Genomic DNA, 23,501 nt, shown 5'->3' with positions numbered 1-23,501 from the left:
TAAAGCAAATGTAGAACTTTTATTATTCCAAAACATTTAAATACTATCACAAATGTAGTATATTTTTCCTGTGATATAATATTATGGCCATATCGCCCAGCCCTAAGTAGGACAGATATTTTTTACTTGTTCAAAAGCTCAAGTCACTTGTCACCAAATAAGGATGCATCTTTACAAAATACAATGCATTACTATTTTTTTTTTTACCATAGAGAATCAGACAAATGTAGGCTACACACTGTCTATTGGTTTATCTGCATATTCAAGCCTGTCTCAAAATACAACACTGCCCCTTTAACACTCTCCTGGAGGATGGTTGGCCACACTTAGTAGCCTATAAAAATATTGCAACATTACAACCAAATACTTTTGTTTTTAAAAAATAATTCCCTCCAGGGCTCGAATTATTAAGAAATATATTTACAGTTAAAAACAGACTCTGGGACACTTCTGGGATGACGGAACCAAAATACGACCTATGACATACGACCTCAGCACATGCATAAAAAAAAGAAGCCATGAGACTGATGCAACAACCGTTTCAGATGAAAATGCTTATAATATTTATTTATTCCTATGATAATGCACAGATGGCTGTAGGCTATGCACCAGTTTAAAATATGTGTTTGAAATTAAGAGGGGAGATCTAAAGATGCAACAACTAGCATGGGTTACTAATATGACTTGGATTATGCCTTTGGCTGCTGGACAATAAAATAACTTTGAATTGGAAACCAATAGATGAGAGATGCTGATTTCAATGGCATATTAAGGGTTTATTAATTAACTCCCTCAAAATGTCTATGGTTGTGTTTTGATTAGGGTAGGCTACTTTGAAAGCAGTTAATATGTACTTCATAAAATGATATCCAGGTTTTAAGCAATTAAGTTAAATAGTTTCAAAATGCTGACCGCCTCCGCTCAGTTGTGGGTGATGTGCGGTGCGCAACAAATGACTGTCCCTCACCCTCGTGACCATTTGATCTGAGTAAACCGTGCCTCGAGTATGTCGACAGAATCAAGCCTTTATTCGTTAATGTTAATTATCCGTCATTATTGTGGTCCTTTTTGCCATTTTTTAAATTATTATTGTGGTTCTCTGTTGCTCAGTTGGTGGAGCATGGTACTTACAACGCTAGGGCAGTGGGTTCGATTCCCGGGACCACCCATACATTAAATGTACGCATGTGCTCTGCTGTGCTGTGCTCTGCTGTGCTCTACTCTGCTGTGCTGTGCTGTGCTCTACTCTGCTGTGCTCTACTGCAACTGTGGTTTGTGACTGCTATGATTTCCTGTTGTGGCCAATTCAATTGTAGTTAACTCTGTTACTGCTAAAAAAAAAATGTTGGTCACTCTCTTACCGATTTTGGCAAGAGTGACACGTTTTAATCAGTTAATAATTCAAAAACCAAATTTGTTATCAGTAGAAACATTAACTTGTGTGAACTTTCATAATCCTTCCTCATGAGGGAGAGGAATTTAGATAATATCTTAAAGATATGTGGGTTTCTGGTAACAGAAACAGACACTATGCAATATTTCTTAGAGAAGGCAAATCATTTCTGCAGATGACCCCTCTTCCATCTGTGTGACCAGAATTTAAAGCCTTTGCTTATTCTGAATTTTTAGGATGGAAAATGGTTGAAAAACTTGCCTTCATGCCTGAAAAATATAGACTCTTTTTGCTTTCATTTGACACCAAATTTGATACGCTCCAATAAACTTCACATGTTGAATGCTAATGTGTCCTTTTACATGGAAATGACCTTGTGTATTTGATTAACCTTTTCTTGTTGGGGTTGGGGGTGCATTTCCTTATTCCCAAAAGCCTGAGGGCCAGAGTTTTTTTTAAGTTATTCCCTTACCGTCACCAGACAAGAATTGAATTCTTTGTAGGAGGAAAGAGCTCCCCCCTCTCTTTACCCAAGTGAGAATGCAGTATTTGCTTGCGTGAGCTCTGCATGAGCTCCAACTTTATCTCTGGGGCTCAAAACGCGTTATTGTTTCAAGAAGGACAAGATAAGAAGAATTCTCCATGCAAATAAGCCGGTGTGGTTTTGAAAACACCCTCGCGTCATGGTTGAACAAAGCCCAAGTTCCCTGTTGTTGTTGGCCTTGCTAATCCTCTCTCCGAGGCTAGAGAGAGGGAAAGGGCAAGCTCAGAAAGTACTGTTTTGCGGTGCCCCCTCTCTCCTCAAGCCAAGCGAGTTTCAGCATCGCCAAGGGAACCAGCCGTCTTTATACCGGCGTCAGCGTTTTCTGCCCCACCGTTACATTTCAGGATGTTTCATTCAGAAAACATGAAGTGATCCCCATTTCTGTCTTGCTCATTTGATTTCATGCAACGTCTTCTCCAACCATCCCAGAATCATGTCATGTTTTGCAGCACACACAGTGGAAAAAAACAAAACTTTTGGATACAGCTTGAATGGTATTGACTTTAAAAAAAAACAACATTTTTTTTATTTATTCCTGCTGCAGTTTTTTTTTTTTCTTGTGAAAAGAGTGGGGGCGGACTCCTAGGGTGAGAAGGGGATTTGTTTTTGGACACGTACTCTTTTAATAGGGGGGAAAGAGTTCTGCCAAGCGCTGTTTATTAGACATTCATAATATGCTTGACGTTACCAAGAGACCCTAGCAGGAGAGCATCTGTTTAGAAAGAAATCCTTTGTTCTCTAATGTTTTTGGCCTTGCAAAAATGGCTTGTTGAATGTGTTGTTTTTGGACCTCAATGGATTTTTAGATTGTGGTTGATAGTTGACTAACCACCAGACTCTTTAGTCAGTCAAAGTTCTGTCTCTTTTCAGACTGGTGTTTTTGAATCTGGACTGTAGGCAACATTAGCCTTTTTGGAAGTCTGTTTCCTTTACTAGGCCATAGAGTTCACATGAGGGAAACCCCCATCACCGTCAGCATCACCGTCAGCATCCCCAACTGCCACGCTCTCCCATCTGAGGAACAAGGAGTGGCAGTTGGCAAGGAACCTCCTCACAGAGACGGACGAACCATTTCAGAGACCCGTTAGTATAGCCTACACCAGCTATGAGGTCATCATTATCCAACCCATGCTAGGATGCTGCAACCACCACCATAAAATTAGCCCTTCATTCCATTTCTATGTCTGCAACACAACCATGGCTAAGAGCTAGGAAAATATTGAGAACCTCCGACAACCAGTCAGCCGCCTAGGTAACCATTTTGTCTTTCACCAGCCCTGGCATTCACCCTCTTCCTGCTACCTCTGTCACCCTCCCCAGTCAGAGGCTAATATTAGCCTGTGGCACCATGGAGACTGGCAAGGGCCAGACACACACACACACAACCTGTCAATTCCTTTGTGTGGCCCCAGGGGCTCCACTGCCACTGTGCCCTTGCAAGTGACGATTGCATCCAGGGAGAAGGAGAGGCTGCCTCCCTCTGCTAAAAGAGGGATTGAGGGAGAGAGACACAGAAAGAATTAGAGGGAAGAGAAGCAGGGATCTATGAAAAAGAAAGTAGGTGACAGACTCCGTCTCTTCCTTTGCTGGTCAGCGACAGACATGAGTTGTGTTTTTCTGTTTAAAACATCACACCACGTCAGTCCAGACAGAGACTTGAAAAAGGGGAACAGGGTAGCTGAAACCTTTTTTTTCTTTTTTTACTCCTAACATGACAACAACACAGAAACCAGACAGTGGGCTGGAGGTGAGAAACTCGGAGCGCAACAAACACACAGACTTCAGTCTGCTGAGGATCACACAACATGTGGGCTAAAGGGCGCTGAGATTTCTCATGTCTGACTTCGCTCTCTCGCTCTCTCGCTCTCTCGCGCTCTCGCGCTCTCGCGCTCTCGCTCTCGGTCTGTCGCTCTCTCGCTCGCTCTCTCGCTCGCTCTCGGTCTCTCGCTCTCGGTCTCTCGCTCTCGGTCTCTCGCTCTCGGTCTCTCTCTCTCTCTCTCTCTCTCTCGCTCTCTCGCTCTCTCTCTCGCTCTCTCTCTCGCTCTCTCTCGCGCTCTCTCTCGCGCTCTCTCTCGCTCTCTCTCTCGCGCTCTCTCTCTCGCGCTCTCTCTCTCGCGCTCTCTCTCTCGCGCTCTCTCTCTCGCGCTCTGTCGCTCTCTCTCGCTCTCTGTCTGTCGCTCGCTCTCGCTCTCTCTCGCTCTCTGTCTGTCGCTCTCTCTCGCTCTCTGTCTGTCGCTCTCTCTCGCTCTCTGTCTGTCGCTCTCTCTCGCTCTCTGTCTGTCGCTCTCTCGCTCTCTCGCTCTCTGTCTGTCGCTCTCTCGCTGTCTCTCTGTCTCTCTCTCGCTGTCTCTCTGTCTCTCTCTCGCTGTCTCTCTGTCGCTCTCTCGCTCTCTGTCTGTCGCTCTCTCGCTCTGTCTCTCTGTCTCTCTCTCTAAGCAGAGGACAGATTGTGGTGGAGTGGATTAATGACCAGAGGATAGCTTTGAATTGGTTCACTGACGTGTGTGTGTCAGGGTTTCCATTAGCTTGTAATTGTTGGCTTTTGGCCGCTAAAATGAATGAAAGCTGATAAATAAAATTGGATCTGTCCAAGGCTGCCCTGCTGCTGAGGAGAGAGCGAAGCTATTATTGATTGCTAAGATTGAGGCCTTTTTCATTGAAGTTAAACGAAAGTTAGAGTATGCCTACAGTGAATAGCCTACAAGGCAGGGCTCCGGAGGGCGACCATTTAGTCACGTTTTGCGACCCTTTGACTATTTTATTGGTCGCGCCGATGCGGGCTGCACGTTCAGTCACCTCACTAAAATGTTTAAAAAAAATGTATGGGACTAAAACCATGATTTGGTCAAACTGTATGAAAGTGTCTGCCTGCCTGACCCTGTAACTGTTTCTCTGGGGTCTGCTGCTGTGTTGATCCAGCCACTATCGCTCTCCTTTCCCAGCGGGGGGAAATACTCCAGGAGAAAAAAGTATTCTGATTGTATAAAATGTTACATCCAATTGCTAGGAATACACAGCTACCCTGTTGTCACAGGTGGAGAGAGGAGGTTCTCCGCTTTCTGTAGGTGTATGTGTGTGTGTGTATATATATGTATATATATATGTGTATATATATGTATGTGTATATATATGTATATATATATGTATATATATGTATATATGTATATGTATATGTATGTATATGTATATATGTATGTATATGTATATATGTATGTATATGTATGTATGTATATATATGTATATATGTATGTATGTATATATATATATATATATATATGTGTATGTGTATGTGTGTGTGTGTATATATTATTGCTCAAAAAAATAAAGGGAACACTTAACACAATGTAACTCTAAGTCAATCACACTTCTGTGAAATCAAACTGTCCATTTAGGAAGCAACACTGATTGACAATACATTTTACATGCTGTTGTGCAAATAGAATAGATAACAGGTGGAAATTATAGGCAAATGGCAAGACACCCCTAATAAATGAGTGGTTCTGCAGGTGTGGACCACTGACCACTTCTCAGTTCCTATGCTTCCTGGCTGATGTTTTGGTCACTTTTGAATGCTGGCGGTGCTTTCACTCTAGTGGTAGCATGAGACGGAGTCTACAACCCACACAAGTGGCTCAGGTAGTGCAGCTCATCCAGGATGGCACATCAATGCGAGCTGTGGCAAGAAGGTTTGCTGTGTCTGTCAGCGTAGTGTCCAGAGCATGGAGGCGCTACCAGGAGACAGGCCAGTACATCAGGAGACATGGAGGAGGCCGTAGGAGGGCAACAACCCAGCAGCAGGACCGCTACCGCCGCCTTTGTGCAAGGAGGAGCACTGCCAGAGCCCTGCAAAATGACCTCCAGCAGGCCACAAATGTGCATGTGTCTGCTCAAACGGTCAGAAACAGACTCCATGAGGGTGGTATGAGGGCCCGACGTCCACAGGTGGGGGTTGTGCTTACAGCCCAGCACCGTGCAGGACGTTTGGCATTTGCCAGAGAACACCAAGATTGGCAAATTGGCCACTGGTGCCCTGTGCTCTTCACAGATGAAAGCAGGTTCACACTGAGCACGTGACAGAGTCTAGAGACGCCGTGGAGAACGTTCTGCTGCCTGCAACATCCTCCAGCATGACCGGTTTGGCGGTGGGTCAGTCATGGTGTGGGGTGGCATTTCTTTGGGGGGCCGCACAGCCCTCCATGTGCTCGCCAGAGGTAGCCTGACTGCCATTAGGTACCGAGATGAGATCCTCAGACCCCTTGTGAGACCATATGCTGGTGCGGTTGGCCCTGGGTTCCTCCTAATGCAAGACAATGCTAGACCTCATGTGGCTGGAGTGTGTCAGCAGTTCCTGCAAGAGGAAGGCATTGATGCTATGGACTGGCCCGCCCGTTCCCCAGACCTGAATCCAATTGAGCACATCTGGGACATCATGTCTCGCTCCATCCACCAACGCCACGTTGCACCACAGACTGTCCAGGAGTTGGCGGATGCTTTAGTCCAGGTCTGGGAGGAGATCCCTCAGGAGACCTCCGCCACCTCATCAGGAGCATGCCCAGGCGTTGTAGGGAGGTCATACAGGCACGTGGAGGCCACACACACTACTGAGCCTAATTTTGACTTGTTTTAAGGACATTACATCAAAGTTGGATCAGCCTATAGTGTGGTTTTCCACTTTAATTTTGAGTTCCACTCCAAATCCAGACCTCCATGGGTTGATAAATTGGATTTCCATTGATTATTTGTGTGTGATTTTGTTGTCAGCACATTAAACTATGTAAAGAAAAAAGTATTTAATAAGATTATTTCTTTCATTCAGATCTAGGATGTGTTGTTTAAATGTTCCCTTTATTTTTTTGAGCAGTGTGTGTGGTATGTATGTATGTATGTATGTATGTATGTATGTATGTATGTATTTATTATTATTTTTTTCTTCCTCAACTGTCAAAAATCAGTCATTTTTGGAACAGTGAAGTATAACAACAATAGCGTTATTTTCTACCCAAAATTAATGACAATCACTGGATTAGGTTTCACATTAAAATATTTAGATTCACAAGATGATGAATCACCTTATTTCTCCCATCTCAGTAGTCTTTTACACTTTAAAAAAGATATCAAGTTGTGAATGACTTTATGAGATGATAGGCCTACACATCTTTATTTTCTCTTGAGTGATGACACAAAAATAAATTGGTGCGTCCAAATCATGGACTGGTGCCACCAACTGAAAAACGTAGTGGCACAATGGGGAATGTTAGGGGGATGTCCTCCGTATGAGCGAGTTGTAATATTAGTAGTGAACACAGATGAAGAGAATGTTGCCGTGGCCAAATGCAGGCTATTGTGCAACTCGCTATTCCGGTAGGATGCAACAATTATTATAAAAATTTTTTGTATATACAGTATAAATCATTTGTTTTATCATTATTGTAAATCATTTCTATTATTGTAGGCCTATTTATTAATCTAAACCAGTCCTTTAAGTATGCTAAACTTGTTTTTGTTTCGTTGGCTAAATGAAGTTAAATGTGTGTATTTAATTGGGTGCTCTGTATTTAGTTAAAGATACGTTATTAGTAGGCCTTTTGTTAAAAAATAAAAATATCTAATTTGCCTATTGCTGTCATATGTTGGGTATGGTTAGCACTCACCTTGGGAAATGCTGTCATATGTTGGGTATGGTTAGCACTCACCTTGGGAAATGCTGTCATATGTTGGGTATGGTTAGCACTCACCTTGGGAAATGCTGTCATATGTTGGGTATGGTTAGCACTAACCTTGGGAAATGCTGTCATATGTTGGGTATGGTTAGCACTAACCTTGGGAAATGCTGTCATATGTTGGGTATGGTTAGCACTCACCTTGGGAAATGCTGTCATATGTTGGGTATGGTTAGCACTCACCTTGGGAAATGCTGTCATATGTTGGGTATGGTTAGCACTCACCTTGGGAAATGCTGTCATATGTTGGGTATGGTTAGCACTCACCTTGGGAAATGCTGTCATATGTTGGGTATGGTTAGCACTCGCCTTGGGAAATGCTGTCATATGTTGGGTATGGTTAGCACTAACCTTGGGAAATGCCACAATATAGCCTGTTCAAAACATTTTAGAAGGTTTAAACCAGTTCACAAGTGTTTTGTTCCATTTTGTTGAGCATTTTCTTTGACCAAATTTAAGTTCCAACTGTAATGTTGTGTTACCCTGCATGCATTTTCCCTCTCAATGTGATACCCTGCATGCATGTTCCCTCTCAATGTGATACCCTGCATGCATTTTCCCTCTCAATGTGATACCCTGCATGCATTTTCCCTCTAAACAATAGCTTGATTTACCTAATAAAGTTTAGAAATGTTTGTGAATCTTTGGTGCTGTGTGGCTATTGGCCTATGATATGAAGGCAGTGGTCTCAGACGATCCTGCAGGTGAAGAAGCCGGATGTGGTATCCTGGGCTGGCGTGGTTACACGTGGTCTGCAGTTATGAGGCCGGTTGGACGTACTGCCAAATTCTCTATAACAACATTGCTTATGGTAGAGAAATTAACATTCAATTATCTGGCAACAGCTCTGGTGGACATTCCTGCAGTCAGCATGCCAGTTTGAATGCCCCCTCAAAACTTGAGACATCTGTGGCATTGTGTTGTGTGACAAAACTACACATTTTAGAGCGGCCTTTTATTGTCCCCAACATAAGGTTCACCTGTGTAATGATCATGCTGTTTAATCAGCTTCTTGATATGCCACATCTGTCAGGTGGATGGATTATCTTGGCAAAGGAGAAATGCTCACTAACAGGGATGTAAACGCATGCACCAAATTTGACAGAAAGAAGTTTCATTAAACACGGGACCAACACTTGACATGTTGTGTTTATGTTTTTGTTATATCTCGTACCGTGGACGCCTAAAGCCTATGCATGCAATGCCCTGATGCAATTTACTGCTAAAATCCGACAGCTGAACCATGCGGTGGACAATTGTTTTAGGAAAGGAAAAACCAATAAAACAATAGGCTATAAAGTTTTCCATGGAAACACAAGGAATAGTGTTTCTGTAATTAGTTACAGGCTTTTTTTGGGGGGGCAATTTGGGCAATATCCCTCATCTATTGACGTCTGGCTGTGTGGGTGGATACCCTTAATGGGTTACGAACCCAATGCATTATGGATGACCGGTACGTTTCTCAAATGTCCGTTTTTTTTTAAATTTAATTTTTAATTAATTTATTTTTTTATTAAATCTTCCCGGTCACTTATCCGGTGCCAAAATTGACTGACGAATATCCTGGTGTGTGATTGTGTTTAAAAAATGTTTAACCTCAGTAAGAACAAATTGTTATTTGCGTGGGGGGAGTGATGATACTTCGGTGGTTTGTTGCACCACAGAAAACTACAGAAACCCTTTCTAATTTACACCCCCCCCCTGCTATCTAAAACACCGCCAGGCTCCTAGAGGGGTTGGTTGGGGGGGGAGTGTCGCTCTATAAACTCTGACCCCCTTTTCCCCCTGGAGAGGGAAAGTAAGGGGGATGAAGATAGAAAAAGAGAAGGTCATTGAGGGTGCAGAGGAAAGAAGAACGTCAACTCTATGCTCTGTGAATGGTCTCTCTCTCTCTCTCTCTCTCTATCTCTCTCTTCCCCCCCCCACTGGGCAGAGCACTTTCACACAACCCACACTCTGAGGCCTAATTTACATCTGTATGTAAATTTGTGTTTGAGAGACTCATTCTGTCCTGTAGGCTACAGTTGTATACATTTGCCACTATTCTATTGTTGTTATCAGTATAGGCTACACAGCCCAAAAAGGGGGGGTGTAAAAATAAGTGTTAACCCAGGATGAGTATTTTCAACACTGAGGAGTCAATGAGCTTTAGTGTCGGAATTCATTCGGAGTGTAAAATTATGCAGTCATTGCAGTGTAAATTCAACTCAATTCAGTGGAATTTTAACACCATTTTGAGTCAAATTAACTCAAAATGTGACACTACCGACAGAATAACTTTAACACTCTCTAGACTGGGACCTAATGTTATCTAAACAGTGTTGAATTCAACTCTACAGAAGTTAAATTAACACTTTAAAAAAAAATTATTATTATTTTTTTTAATAATGTGTAGTAGGCCATAGTATTGTTTAGGGTAGTGGACATAGCGCTAGTATAAGTGTAGAATGGAAACCCAGTGAAAAGTCCACTCATGAAGATGCTCTCCAACAATCTTCTTGTGGGCTGACCGACAGCGCTCATAGTCCACCAATAGAGATTGATTACCACACTTTGGTATCTAAATTTGACCAGGGATTCCTCTTCAGAAAGCCTGTCACTTCACTCTTGAGTCCTACGTTCTATCGTCAGACAATGTCAGAGTCCAGACTACTATGTTTGGGAGGTGATAAAAGCCACGATAGGAAAAAGGAGCGAATCAAAGCGCTGTGATTCAGAGATGAGACCCCCCAGGTAGAGTTGTGAGCATCGTGGCGTTGGCGAGGAAGCTCTGTTTGCAGCTCAAACCTGACTTAGAGTATCTCCAGGTCCACTTCCGGAGAATCTCACACACACACACACGACTGTGTGGTGGATTCATCTCATCTGTACTTTCTGTTTGGGGAGATGGTTATTTACTGTTCTGTAGATGGTACTGTTCTGTAGATGGTACTGTTCTGTAGATGGTACTGCTCTGGGCTCTGTAGATGGTACTGCTCTGTAGATGGTACTGCTCTGTAGATGGTACTGCTCTGTAGATGGTACTGTTCTGGGCTCTGTAGATGGTACTGTTCTGTAGATGGTACTGTTCTGTAGATGGTACTGCTCTGTAGATGGTACTGTTCTGTAGATGGTACTGCTCTGTAGATGGTACTGCTCTGTAGATGGTACTGTTCTGTAGATGGTACTGTTCTGTAGATGGTACTGCTCTGTAGATGGTACTGTTCTGGGCTCTGTAGATGGTACTGTTCTGTAGATGGTACTGTTCTGTAGATGGTACTGCTCTGTAGATGGTACTGTTCTGGGCTCTGTAGATGGTTCCGTTTGGACCTGCTGCTTTTCGCATTGATTTAACTGCATTCTTATTTCTCTGTGGTTTTAGACTGTGTGTGTGTGTGTGTGTGTGTGTGTGTGTGTGTGTGTGTCCCTCTGTATACTGTGTTTGGCAGAGTGCTTCAGGCGCGAGGCCAACAGTTAAAGGTCTCCCTATAGAGCCCCATATGGAGCAGCCTGCTAGATGTTGGAAGGCGGTCAGAGAGGAAAGAGAGAGAGAACGAGTGACGGAGTCTTTTCTCTGGTTTCCCCTCTGTCATTAAACTCTCCCATGTCAAAGCTGGTGCTGTGTGGACCCAGCCAGAACCAACTGTGTGTGTGCTCTCAGTGCTTTGCCTCAGGCGACCCAACCAGAACTACACACACACACACACACACACACACACACACACACACACACACACACACACACACACACACACACACACACACACACACACACACACACACACACACACACAACAACAACAACCCCCCCCCCCGCCTAAGCCCGCCCGTTATCCCTTAGAGGGGCATCCCAGAGAAGCCACCAGCCATCTGGACCCAGTCAGTCAGTGAGTTCCAAGTTTAACTCTCCTACTCTGCCTCTTTCAAGGAAAAGGGGAAAGTTTCCTAGAGCAGACAAGCCTGATAATCAATCTCCCTTATCCTCTTTCTATCTACCAGTCAGTCAGTCAACCAGGAAATGTATTTTTAATCAATAAAAATACAGTTTATTTCTATAGTGCTTCAGGGTATTTGTCACGAAGCACACCAGCCTTATATTTTTGTTTCTTTCATCCTCTCCTCCATGTCTCTCTCCATGTCTCTCTCTCTCTCTTACCCCCCTCTCGCTTACTCTCTCTCTTACCCCACCTCTCTCTCTCTCTCCCCCATCTCTTTCTCTTACCCCCTCTCTCTTTCTCTCTTACTCCTCAGTCTCTCTCCATGTCTCTCTCTCTCTCCTCCAGTCTCTCTCCATGTCTCTCTCTCTCCTCTCCTCCAGTCTCTCTCCATGTCTCTCTCTCTCTCTCCTCCAGTCTCTCTCCGTCTCTCTCTCTCTCTCTCTCCTCCAGTCTCTCTCCATGTCTCTCTCTCTCTCTCTCTCCTCCAGTCTCTCTCCATGTCTCTCTCTCTCTCTCCTCTCCTCCAGTCTCTCTCCATGTCTCTCTCCCCTGCAGTATTATTTAATCCTAATTTTCTTAGGTATGGTGGCTAACAGGGAAGGTTGTGAGTGTTTGTATTGAGTCTTCCCTGAGCTCGCACCCCAGGCACTGATGTGATGCTTGGCATTGCTGGGTGCCACATGCTCGCACTGATGCCAAGCTCCGAGAGAGAGGGGCTGTGTACACACACACACACACACACACTGTTTTCTCAGTTATGAAATGGTTGTTTGAAAGATGAGTTCATACATAGTGCCTCAGACCACACACTGTCACCTAGGTGTTGGTTATGGGTTCTGTGTGTGGGGGTTTAAATTCAGCGTGACATGATGATGCTGGTATTTGTCATTAGGGAGTAAATGTAGCCAGTGTAAATCTCTACTCTCTCCCTCCCACTGTCTCCAAACCAGTCACTAACACACCCATGTTTTCCTTCTCTCCCTCACTAATGCTTGTGCATGTCCTCAAGACACTCACATTGAGGGATTGTTATCCAGAGTGACTTACCAACAACTTAGAGTGTTTTTAAATAATCACGATCACAAGGAAAACCTTTCTTAGAAGTCCATAAGCCTTCTCTCACCACAGTTCATATCTCTAGCTGTGGATTTCTCCTACCACCCATGCCTACACAAAGGTATGAGTGAGAGGTTGGGTAATTACAGGGTTGTGGAGAGAGAGAGAGAGCCTGTCAGCCCTCAGGTATTGAAATCAAACAGCTATAATCCCCCTAAGTGTTGTTCTCCCCTGCACAACCCCTCCAGGCCCCAACGAGTGTTGAGCGTTCCTAAATTCATCAGCTATTCTGCACACTTAGACAAGAGTGCTCTGAAATCGGAGTAGATAGCCAAAGTGAATTTACGAACGCACCCTAAGCAAAGGGATCTGACTAGGGCGTCTCTCCGCTGGGATCTGACTAGGGCGTCTCTCCGCTGGGATCTGACTAGGGCGTCTCTCCGCTGGGACCTGACTAGGGCGCCTCTCCGCTGGGACCTGACTAGGGCGCCTCTCCGCTGGGACCTGACTAGGGCGCCTCTCCGCTGGGACCTGATTAGGGCGCCTCTCCGCTGGGACCTGACTAGGGGGCCTCTCCGCTGGGACCTGAGTAGGGCGCCTCTCCGCTGGGACCTGAGTAGGGCGCCTCTCCGCTGGCACCTGAGTAGGGCGCCTCTCCGCTGGGACCTGACTAGGGCGCCTCTCCGCTGGGCACCTGACTAGGGCGCCTCTCCGCTGGGCACCTGACTAGGGCGCCTCTCCGCTGGGCACCTGACTAGGGCGCCTCTCCGCTGGGCACCTGACTAGGGCGCCTCTCCGCTGGGCACCTGACTAGGGCGCCTCTCCGCTGGGCTCCTGACTAGGGCGCCTCTCCGCTGGGCTCCTGACTAGGGCGCCTCTCCGCTGGGCACCTGACTAGGGCGCCTCTCCGCTGGGCACCTGACTAGGGCGCCTCTCCGCTGGGCACCTGACTAGGGCGCCTCTCCGCTGGGCACCTGACTAGGGCGCCTCTCCGCTGGGCTCCTGACTAGGGCGCCTCTCCGCTGGGCTCCTGACTAGGGCGCCTCTCCGCTGGGCACCTGACTAGGGCGCCTCTCCGCTGGGCACCTGACTAGGGCGCCTCTCCGCTGGGCACCTGACTAGGGCGCCTCTCCGCTGGGCACCTGACTAGGGCGCCTCTCCGCTGGGCACCTGACTAGGGCGCCTCTCCGCTGGGCACCTGACTAGGGCGCCTCTCCGCTATCAGTTGAAGCAGCAGACTCAAACTAACGATGAAAAACAACCAAGCTTATGAACAAAACAATGTAAATAGCCAAGAAACACGAGGACAAAGTCTCACTTTATGTAGCCTGGTTGTATTCATTTGGGATCATTCCATAACTGTCCCAGAATCTGTTTGGAAAAGGCCGTTTCTTTCTCAACAAGCTGACCGATGGAATCAGTCAACTTTTCTACTATGGAGGATAGTAGATTTGATATAGGCTAGTTATGTTGATGTTCGGTACTCGTCTTGTTGGCTGAGGGGAAAAAGTAAATGGGGCGGCAGGTAACCTAGTGGTTAGAGCGTTTGACTAGTAACCGAAAGGTTGCTGGATCAAATCCCCGAGCTGACAAGGTAAAAATCTGTCGTTCTGCCCCTGAACAAGGCAGTTAACCAACTGTTTCTAGGCCGTCATTGTAAATAAGAATATGTTCTTAATTGACTTGCCTAGTTAAATAAAGGTCACATAAAAAATAAATAAAAATGTGGACAGTTATTCTCACCTCTTCAAAGTGCACATCAGAATTTCCTAAGAAGGACTGGACGTGCATGTTCTGTTAATAAATGTGATTTCTGTGGTTCTGAGCACTGTGGGTGGACACCGTAATCAGGTTACGCACCCAATGCATATTGGTCCGGTAAATTTCTCATGTCTGGTAAGCTAAAATGCTGCTGTGCTAATGTCCGGTGCCACATTTTCCTAACGTGTGTGTGTGTGTGGTGCACATGTCGGTGAGTTAGATGCGTCTTTCAGCCAGCTGTCAGCCATGCATATCATTGTATGATAATCAGTCAACTTGATTTTCAGCCATAAACAAGCTGCTCCCCCTGACACACACTTGAGTTGACCTTAGAGATCACACTATGACTCTTGACCTTTTTGAAGTGCTCTGTGTATTGTGTGTTTGTCTATGCAGGACCATTGGGGGGAAAAGTGGGCGGTAGCAGACGTGTGTGGTGTGTGTGAGGGTGGCCTGCATATGAAGGGCGGGGGAGGAGGTGTATTTTGGTCTCTTTGCTGTGTGTTTGTGTGTGTGTGTGTGTGTGTGAGGGTGGGTGGCCTGCGTATGGAGGAGGAGGTGTATTTTGGTCTCTTCGCTGTGTGTTTGTTCCATTAGACTTTTACAGCCGTCAGTCAGAACTAACACCCCCGGTCTAACACACCCTGGTATAAATGGCAGGCTGGGTACTCACTCACTCACTCACTCACTCACTCACTCACTCACTCACTCACTCATCTCCCCATCTGTCTGTTTGCCTGTCTGTCCTGTCTGTCTTGTCTCCCTGTCCTGTCTACCCGTCCTGTCTGCCTGCCTGTCTGTCTGTGTGGCTTTCACTTACTGCTGTTCTATACATAGTAGAGGTCGACCGATTTATGTTTCAACACCGATGCCGATTATTGGAGGACCAAAAAAGCCGATGGCGATTTAAAAAAAAAAAATATATATTTGTATTTTTTTAAAGATTTTTTTATATATACATATTATATATAATGACAATTACAACAATACTCAATGAACACTTTTAACATGCATAATGTAACCTACCACCAATACATCACGTAATCTCTCATCTACCACCAATACATCATGTCACCTCTCATCTACCACCAATACATCATGTCACCTACCACCAATACATCATGTCACCTCTCGTCTACCACCAATACATCATGTCACCTACCACCAATACATCATGTCACCTCTCATCTACCACCAATACATCATGTCACCTCTCATCTACCACCAATACATCGTGTCACCTCTCATCTACCACCAATACATCGTGTCACCTCTCATCTACCACCAATACATCACGTCACCTCTCGTCTACCACCAATACATCACGTCACCTCTCGTCTAGCACCAATACATCATGTCACCTCTCGTCTACCACCAATACATCACGTCACCTCTCGTCTACCACCAATACATCATGTCACCTCTCGTCTACCACCAATACATCACGTCACCTCTCGTCTACCACCAATACATCATGTCACCTCTCGTCTACCACCAATACATCATGTCACCTACCACCAATACATCACGTCACCTCTCGTCTACCACCAATACATTGTGTCACCTCTCATCTACCACCAATACATTGTGTCACCTCTCATCTACCACCAATACATCGTGTCACCTCTCATCTACCACCAATACATCACGTCACCTCTCGTCTAGCACCAATACATCATGTCACCTCTCGTCTAGCACCAATACATCACGTCATCTCTCGTCTACCACCAATACATCATGTCACCTCTCATCTACCACCAATACATCACGTCACCTCTCGTCTACCACCAATACATCATGTCACCTCTCGTCTACCACCAATACATCATGTCACCTCTCGTCTACCACCAATACATCGTGTCAACTACCACCTATCAATATCAAACACATTTCCTCAAGCTAAAGGTTCACCTAATTACTACTGTGATAAAGCCGGCCTCCCTGTAGAGACATTTGGCTTCAATGTGTTTCAATTGAACAATTGTGACCCTACCGCTGACACTAAATGTAGAAGACTGTTGGAAACCTCTTGATGTTGCTTTCAGGGGGCTTTTACATGCAACACATTCAATTGGTAGACAATGATCCCCTCCCCCCACTCAAGTCACCGCACCCCCTGGCTGGCTGACAGACTTGACCTCCGGGGGGGGGGGGGGGGGGGGTTGTTAGGTCTTCATGAAGTCCTCGTCTGTCGTCAGTGGTGCAGAGCAAAAGGGACACCAATCAAAACCCTGCACCCTGACCATTAGGGTGACAAGTGCGAGTCCTCAGGATGTTGTGTTCAGTATAATACCAACAGGAATGTTTGTGTTTTACAACATCTGATTATTACCTAAGAGATGTGCGGTTGCTGTCATGACTGTCATCAGAGCTTGGTGAGGATTTGGAGAGTCATTGATGTAACACGACGTTGTTCAACCACGTTTTGACTCTTCTGAGCCCTCCAGTCTACCACACAGTCACAGAAATTAGCCTAGCTAGATGTCTGGTGTTGATGACTCACCACTGGTGTTATTTCATTTGGGTAAAGTGTTGTTCTGAAGAATCCGGCAGTACGATTCCATGCAGTGTGTTAGTACATTTCTCTGCAACAGCATCTCTCCTACTGACTCTGATGCACTATGCCTCTGTGTGTGTTGTGTTTTTATCAAGGACCCTGACTTAGCTTGTCAATGTCTGTCTGCTTCCTATTGAACCTCTAAAAGCATGAGGATGTTTTTGTGCCAAACCCAGCATTGACCTTCTAGTGCCAAACCTGGTGTGTGTGTGTGTGTGTGTGTGTGTGTGTGTGGTTTTTCAGAATGTCATTCAGCCTGCCATGCACTGTAAGGTAGGGGAAGTACAGCCAGGCCAGTCATCACACAGTGACTTATTGACCCACTTTACATAAATGCCTGTCATGGTCTTTATCCTGGCGACCTCGTGCACGGCTACGGCTGCTTGGTGGACAGTCCACAGCTCAGTATATGGCAAGAAGTATTCATTCATATCCTTACTAGGTCCAGGTGGGAGTTTTGGCCGGAGAAAACGGTGGTGACTTCACTCTCACTTCCTGTTGGAAAAGAGAGAGTCAGGACTTCCTGTTATTATGAAGGCCTGAGTATTTTTATATGGAACTACCGTTTGGCTTGATTAGTAGTGTTAAAATGGAAGTGCATAGGCCTAGTGACCTATGGTGGTGCTACCCTCTGCTTGCCAGGTCCACAGACACACTGAGTCAGAATCAGGATCCTTTGGTTTTACTGTGGGATGTTACATTGATTCCCAGCAAAGACCACATGCACTAATACGTTGTCCCCAGCTGTATACATTCCAACACTTCAGTGTTTTATTTCCCTGTCCTAATTGACTGTATATAGACTAAAGAACATCAACACTGTCTGACTGGGGAAGTTGTCTCTGTGTAAATGAACTCCCAAAAACAAAGTGCTGCAGACTGAACCAGTTGCAGTGAGGAGGCGGGAGGAAGCGAGAGAGTGATAGCGGAGGGAGAGAAAAACAGAAATCCCCTTTTGGACAGAGCTTCCTTTTCCTCTATTGGCCTCCTCTCTGAAGAGGTGGAAGTGTCACCAACAGACCAGACATTTTTTTTTTTTGATTCTCATTTCCTTTCTTCCCCCTCTCTTCCTCCCTCCATTCAGCATCCACCATCCGGGGTTAGCTTGTTTTGCTGCACTCGTCCAGACAGAAAAATAACGAGACATTTTATGTCCGTCTCGACGTACGCTAGCTAGCACTCTTGGGGTCGTCAAGTGTTTTGATTGACAGCTGGCTATTTTTAATCCCAGTGTGCTGTTGGGCCTCTGAGGCCAGGAAGTGAACCCAGCTGGCTGAAGGACAGAAAGGCATACCTCTTTCTGAATAAAAGTGTAAATGAAGGTATTATAGCCTAGTGGTTAGAGCGTTGGGCCAGTAACCAAAAGGTTGCTATATCGAATCCCCGAGCTGACAATGTAAAAATGTCGTTCTGCCCATGAACAAGGCAGTTAACCCACTGTTCCCTGGTAGGCTGTCATTGTAAATAAGAATTTGTTCTTAACTGATTTGCCTAGTTAAATAAAGGTGTAAAGAAATTTTTATAAAATTAAAAATGATTTGCCAGACAGTCTACCTCCACCTCTACTTCACTGATCTAAATTGGTTTTGGACCTCTGACACGCTGAGTGTGTTCCTTTTCTTGTTATTTTCTGTCATTTGCTTGCGGTGGTTCACTAGGCCTATTTAAAGATTGCGCCGGAAAATCCCCCACACAAATAAGCGATCAAGCAAACCAATAAATATTCCCTGTGTGTGTGTGTTGTTGTGTGTTTGCAGTCTGTACATAGAGCTGTGAAGAAACAGCTGTGGTTTTCCTGGAACTTGGTTTTCACACTAAGCGCTGTGATGGCCAGAGACACCATCTCTAAGCTACGCCTCAGAGATAGCAACAAGCCTGAAACTTCTACCAATCTCCATTTGAGATTCGCTTTTTCCAATGTCTCCTTCTGTTTTTGAAACCAGTTTTATACCAGAGAAGTTTGATTACTTCACACTTGATAATTTTTGTTTGAGTATTTAGTTATATATTTTAGTATATATTTTAACCCCCTTTTCTCATATCCAATTGGTAGTTACAGTCTTGTCCCATCGCTGCAACTTCCATACGGACTCAGGAGAGGCAAATGTCGAGAGCCATGCGTCCTCCGAAACATGACCCAACCAAGCTGCACTGCTTCTTGACACAATGCACCCAGAAGCCAGCCGCACCAATGTGTCGGAGGAAACACCGTCCAACTGGCGACCGAAGTCAGCTTGCATGCGCCCGGCCCGCCACAGGGGTCGCTAGAGCACGATGGGACAAGGACAATTGTGCGTCACCTCATGGGTCTCCCGCTCGCGGCTGGCTGCGACGCAGTGCCTTAGGCCGCTGCTGTGCTCTTTATTATGAGAAAGTGATATCCTCTCATTGCCTGATATTGACTTAATCTAGTTGTGTGTGAGAGATATTTACAATGTTATCACCGTAGCTGGCCTGAGTGTTACGAATCCCTTTGGCCCTGCAGTCTAGGGGGGATGGCAACGAGACCCGTAACATAACTCATGCCAATTATAACAGTGAAAAGGAACAGTGAGAACAAATAACCACAGACAACTTAAATTTACCGTCAAACACTCATGGTTTATTTCTAAACACATGGTAAAGGGGGCTGGAAAAGTGGCTGAGCTGGACCCAAGGAAAGAAATAATAAGTATTCAGAAACCCCCCTAAGCTAGTCTACCTGCTTCAACAACAGCTAGCTCACTAACCAAAAATACAGTGGGTGGTCCACCCAGTTCTAACTAGTGTATTTAGACAATATTTACCTATGGGTAGTGTATGCCCATGGACGACTTGTCTTGGTACCCCCTTTTCCCACCAACAAACAAAGTCAAACACCAAAACAATACTCACAGGATAATGGACAAAATGACATGTAGGTGTAAAAACAAGAGAGATCTCCAGAGAACTGATTGGATCCTTTTAAACCAAGGGGATGTGATTGGATAAGGGAAAAGGAGCAGGTGTGTCTTCAGATTGGTGACAGATTGGTGACAGATTGGCAGCACCTGTGAATAGGGCAGAAGGAAAGAAAACACACACAGGATACCTGTATCTGTAACACTGAGCATGATGCTGATATTTAGGCAAGTGTTTGTGGTGATGATTGCAGCAAAGTTTGACCATGGTGTTGATCAAGCCTTTAGCCTACTATAAAGCAGGAACTTGCCTGTTTTAGAAAGATAAGGTTGAAATGGACTTGGTCCAACACATATTAAACTTTTAGCTTTCTTAATAATACAGAAAATCAACAATTTATTTCAGGTTGCTTTAACTTGTCTTTTTCCGTTCTTCTCCCTTTCCTCTTTCTCTCCACATTCAAATCTCCTCTTATAGAGGGTCTACTGTAGCCCCCCCCTCCCAGGACTGAGGGGATGCAAACTAGTCACCTTTTGGCGAAATTCGCCGTTTTGAATCCAAAATAGGTGACCTATGTGATTCGTGTAGACCCGATGAGAAAAGTTTGTGCGGGGGGGGACTTTGGATCACTACTGGCTGTACGCGAACTAGTGATGAGCATTTGGAGCGATACTTGCTGTATCCAAGGCTCAGCCAATTATTGTTGACAGGCTCTCCCGCTGTCTGGAAAGGCAGTCTGTCTGTTAACTTACAGAAACCCTGAACCTAAACGAAGAGGTAGGTGAGAGGCCTGACCACGGAGACGGGGGCGAGAAGGTGATTTGAACTGTAAAAACAACTGGCATTTGGGAAGTGTGGTGGAACAAGGTATTGTTAGCATTGTTTATTAAGTATCTTGCTAGCTGGATCAAATTTTCCGTTAGCTAGCCAGAGAAATGTTGGGCAACATTAGCCAACTTAACCGATCAAATAATTGAGTTTATGGTGTGAAATATTAGCTGGCAGATAAAGTCAGACAGCTACTGTAACGTTAGCTAGCTAACTTTAGTAAACTAACCAATTCGCTATAGTATTAATTTAACCGGTAACGTTATACGACTCCTTGCCGTTCCTCAAGTTATAACGTGTTAGTTGCTTACTGGATCCTGGCAATCTGTGTGAAATGTTAACGAGCTAACAAACTAACTACTATCTATGAACTAATGTTTTCCCTCTACAGTATGTGGTTTAATTTTCAGAGTGAGAGAATTAGGTGGAAATGAGGCGTTGCTTGTTAAACAAGTGGATTCAGGGATGAAGTGGAGCTGGGCCTGGTTTAAACTATATGCCACTATAGAGGTGAAAGGACCACCACACACTTTCCCTCTTTCTCACTTCTTCAATACAGTGGATAAAACGGGGTTGGCCAGGTGTACTCTGCCTGAAAGAGATCAATTATGCCAACAAAGGGTATCATGCTCTGCTGGCACATTGTAGAACAGATATCCACAGGCAGTAAGTGTACATAATGTGCAGTGTAGCCCAAAGATATTGTTTTAGATGTGTTGAATTTAACAGTAACACGTGTGAGTGAGGGGGGATTATTATAATTTCTTTACTCGGTGAAGGTTATTTTTGCACCCATGTAGCCTTGTGCACTTGATCGATGTCTACTTTAGTGGCCACTATAATAGAGCAACAATAGATTGCCTGTTTGTTTCATTCTATTTCTACTAAAGATATATTTTTTCCCCAAGTTAAATATTTAGATGTTTGTTTGTGTGTGTGTGGTCACGAGCGTTCTATTATAAAGGCTGTCATGGTAACTGCAATATTAGTCTATTGTTGTTTTTTTTCGACTTGAGTGTCATTTGCAGTAAAGTCTAGGTAACAAATAACATTGGAATGCTTTTCTTACAATTTTTTTAGTTGTGAGTTCGCTTCACATGATCCACTTTTTTATTTTACACACAGAGACTGATCATGTAGATCATATTCTTTGTTTAATTAGTTAAAACCTGCATTTCCCTCAAGCAGGGATTTATTTTTAAAGTGTTTCAGTGCAAAAAAAGAAAAGTGTCACCTTTTTTGTGCCCTCAGCAGTTTGCATCCCCGAGGACAGGGAGGAGAAGAGCTGCCTGGAATCCATTAACTGTGACATCACTGAGTTAACTCTCTGAGTGATGCATCAGTTAACTCGCTATGTCGTTATGTACAGTGTTGTAATGACAAAAAGGGAAAATAAATAAACATAAATATCGGATGTATTTACTATAGTGTTTGTTCTTCACTGGCTGCCCTTTTCTTGTGGTAACGGGTCACAAATATTGCTGCTGTGATGCCACACTGTGGTATTTCACCCAGTAGATATGGAAGTTAATCAAAATTGGGTTTGTTTTCAAATTCTTTGTGGGAAATATGTGTCTCTAATATGGTCATACATTTGGCAGTAGGTTAGGAAGTGCAGCTCAGTTTCCACCTCATTTTGTGGGCAGTGTGTACATAGCCTGTCTTCTCTTGAGAGCCAGGTTTGTCTACGGTGGCCTTTCTCAATAGCAAGGCTATGCTTACTGAGTTTTCCTTAAAAACTCTCTGTTTAGGACTCGCTCTCTGTCTCTCTTTCTCTGTAGGCATCTATCTCTCTCGGCATGTAGGAGTCAGATACTGACATTGGGGCTAGAGGTCGACCGATTAATTAGAGCCGATTTCAAGTTTTCATAACAATCGGAAATCGGTATTTTTGGATGCCGATTTGACAGATTTTTTTATTTTATTTATTTATAAAATGTTTTTGTTTTTTTTAACCTTTATTTAACTAGGCAAGTCAGTTAAGAACACATTCTTATTTTCAATGACGGCATAGGAACGGTGGGTTCACTACCTTGTTCAGGGGCAGAACGACAGATTTTTACCTTGTCAGCTCGGGGATTCAATCTTGCAACCTTTCGGTTAACTAGTCCAACGCTCTAACCACCTGCTTTACATTGCACTCCACGAGGAGCCTGCCTGTTACGCGAATGCAGTAAGAAGCCAAGGTAAGTTGCTAGCTAGCATTAAACTTATCTTATAAAAAACAATCAATCATAATCACTAGTTAACTACACATGGTTGACGATATTACTAGTTTATCTAGCCTGTCCTGCGTTGCATATAGTCGCTTAGGTACACGTTGCTCCAACCATAAACATCAATGCCTTTCTTAAAATCAATACACAAGTATATATTTTTAAACCTGCATATTTAGTTAATATTGCCTGCTAACATGAATTTCTTTTAACTAGGGAAAATGTGTCACTTCTCTTGCAAACAGAGTCAAGGTATATGCAGCAGTTTGGGCCGCCTGGCTCGTTGCGAACTGTGAAGAATATTTCTTCCTAACAAAGACAGCCGACTTCACCAAACGGGGAATGATTTAACCAAAGCGAATTTGTGAAAAAATAACAATCGTTGCGCGACAGTACCTAACCATAAACATCAATGCCTTTCTTAAAATCAATACACAGAAGTATATATTTTTAAACCTGCATATTTAGCTAAAAGAAATCCAGGTTAGCAGGCAATATTAACTAGGTGAAATTGTGTCATTTTGCGTTCATTGCACGCAGTCAGGGTATATGCAACAGTTTGGGCCGCCTGGCTCGTTGCGAACTAATTTGCCAGAATTTGACGTAATTATGACATAACATTGAAGGTT

The 23,501-nt window shown here is 44.4% G+C and overlaps 1 protein-coding gene across 5 annotated transcripts in view; it reads left to right on the top strand.

Annotated features, from left to right (window-relative positions):
* Positions 1-23,501, top strand: part of LOC115198110 (suppressor of hairless protein homolog) — a 66,778-nt gene that overhangs the window by 9,948 nt on the left and 33,329 nt on the right. Inside the window, exon 1 of one of the 5 annotated variants that reach the window (XM_029759802.1) lies at positions 20,465-20,695. The exons of 3 other annotated variants lie outside the window; for them this stretch is intronic. The gene's annotated coding sequence lies outside the window, so the exon portion shown is untranslated. Of the gene's footprint in view, positions 1-20,464; positions 20,696-23,501 lie in introns of those variants that run through there. One more of the 5 variants, XM_029759800.1, reaches the window with a different exon arrangement.

Source organism: Salmo trutta, chromosome 8 (genome assembly GCF_901001165.1).
Source record: "Salmo trutta chromosome 8, fSalTru1.1, whole genome shotgun sequence".
Taxonomy (NCBI): Eukaryota; Metazoa; Chordata; class Actinopteri; order Salmoniformes; family Salmonidae; genus Salmo; species Salmo trutta.
Note: the sequence above shows the minus strand (reverse complement) of the source record. Positions and strands in the feature narration are given on the sequence as shown.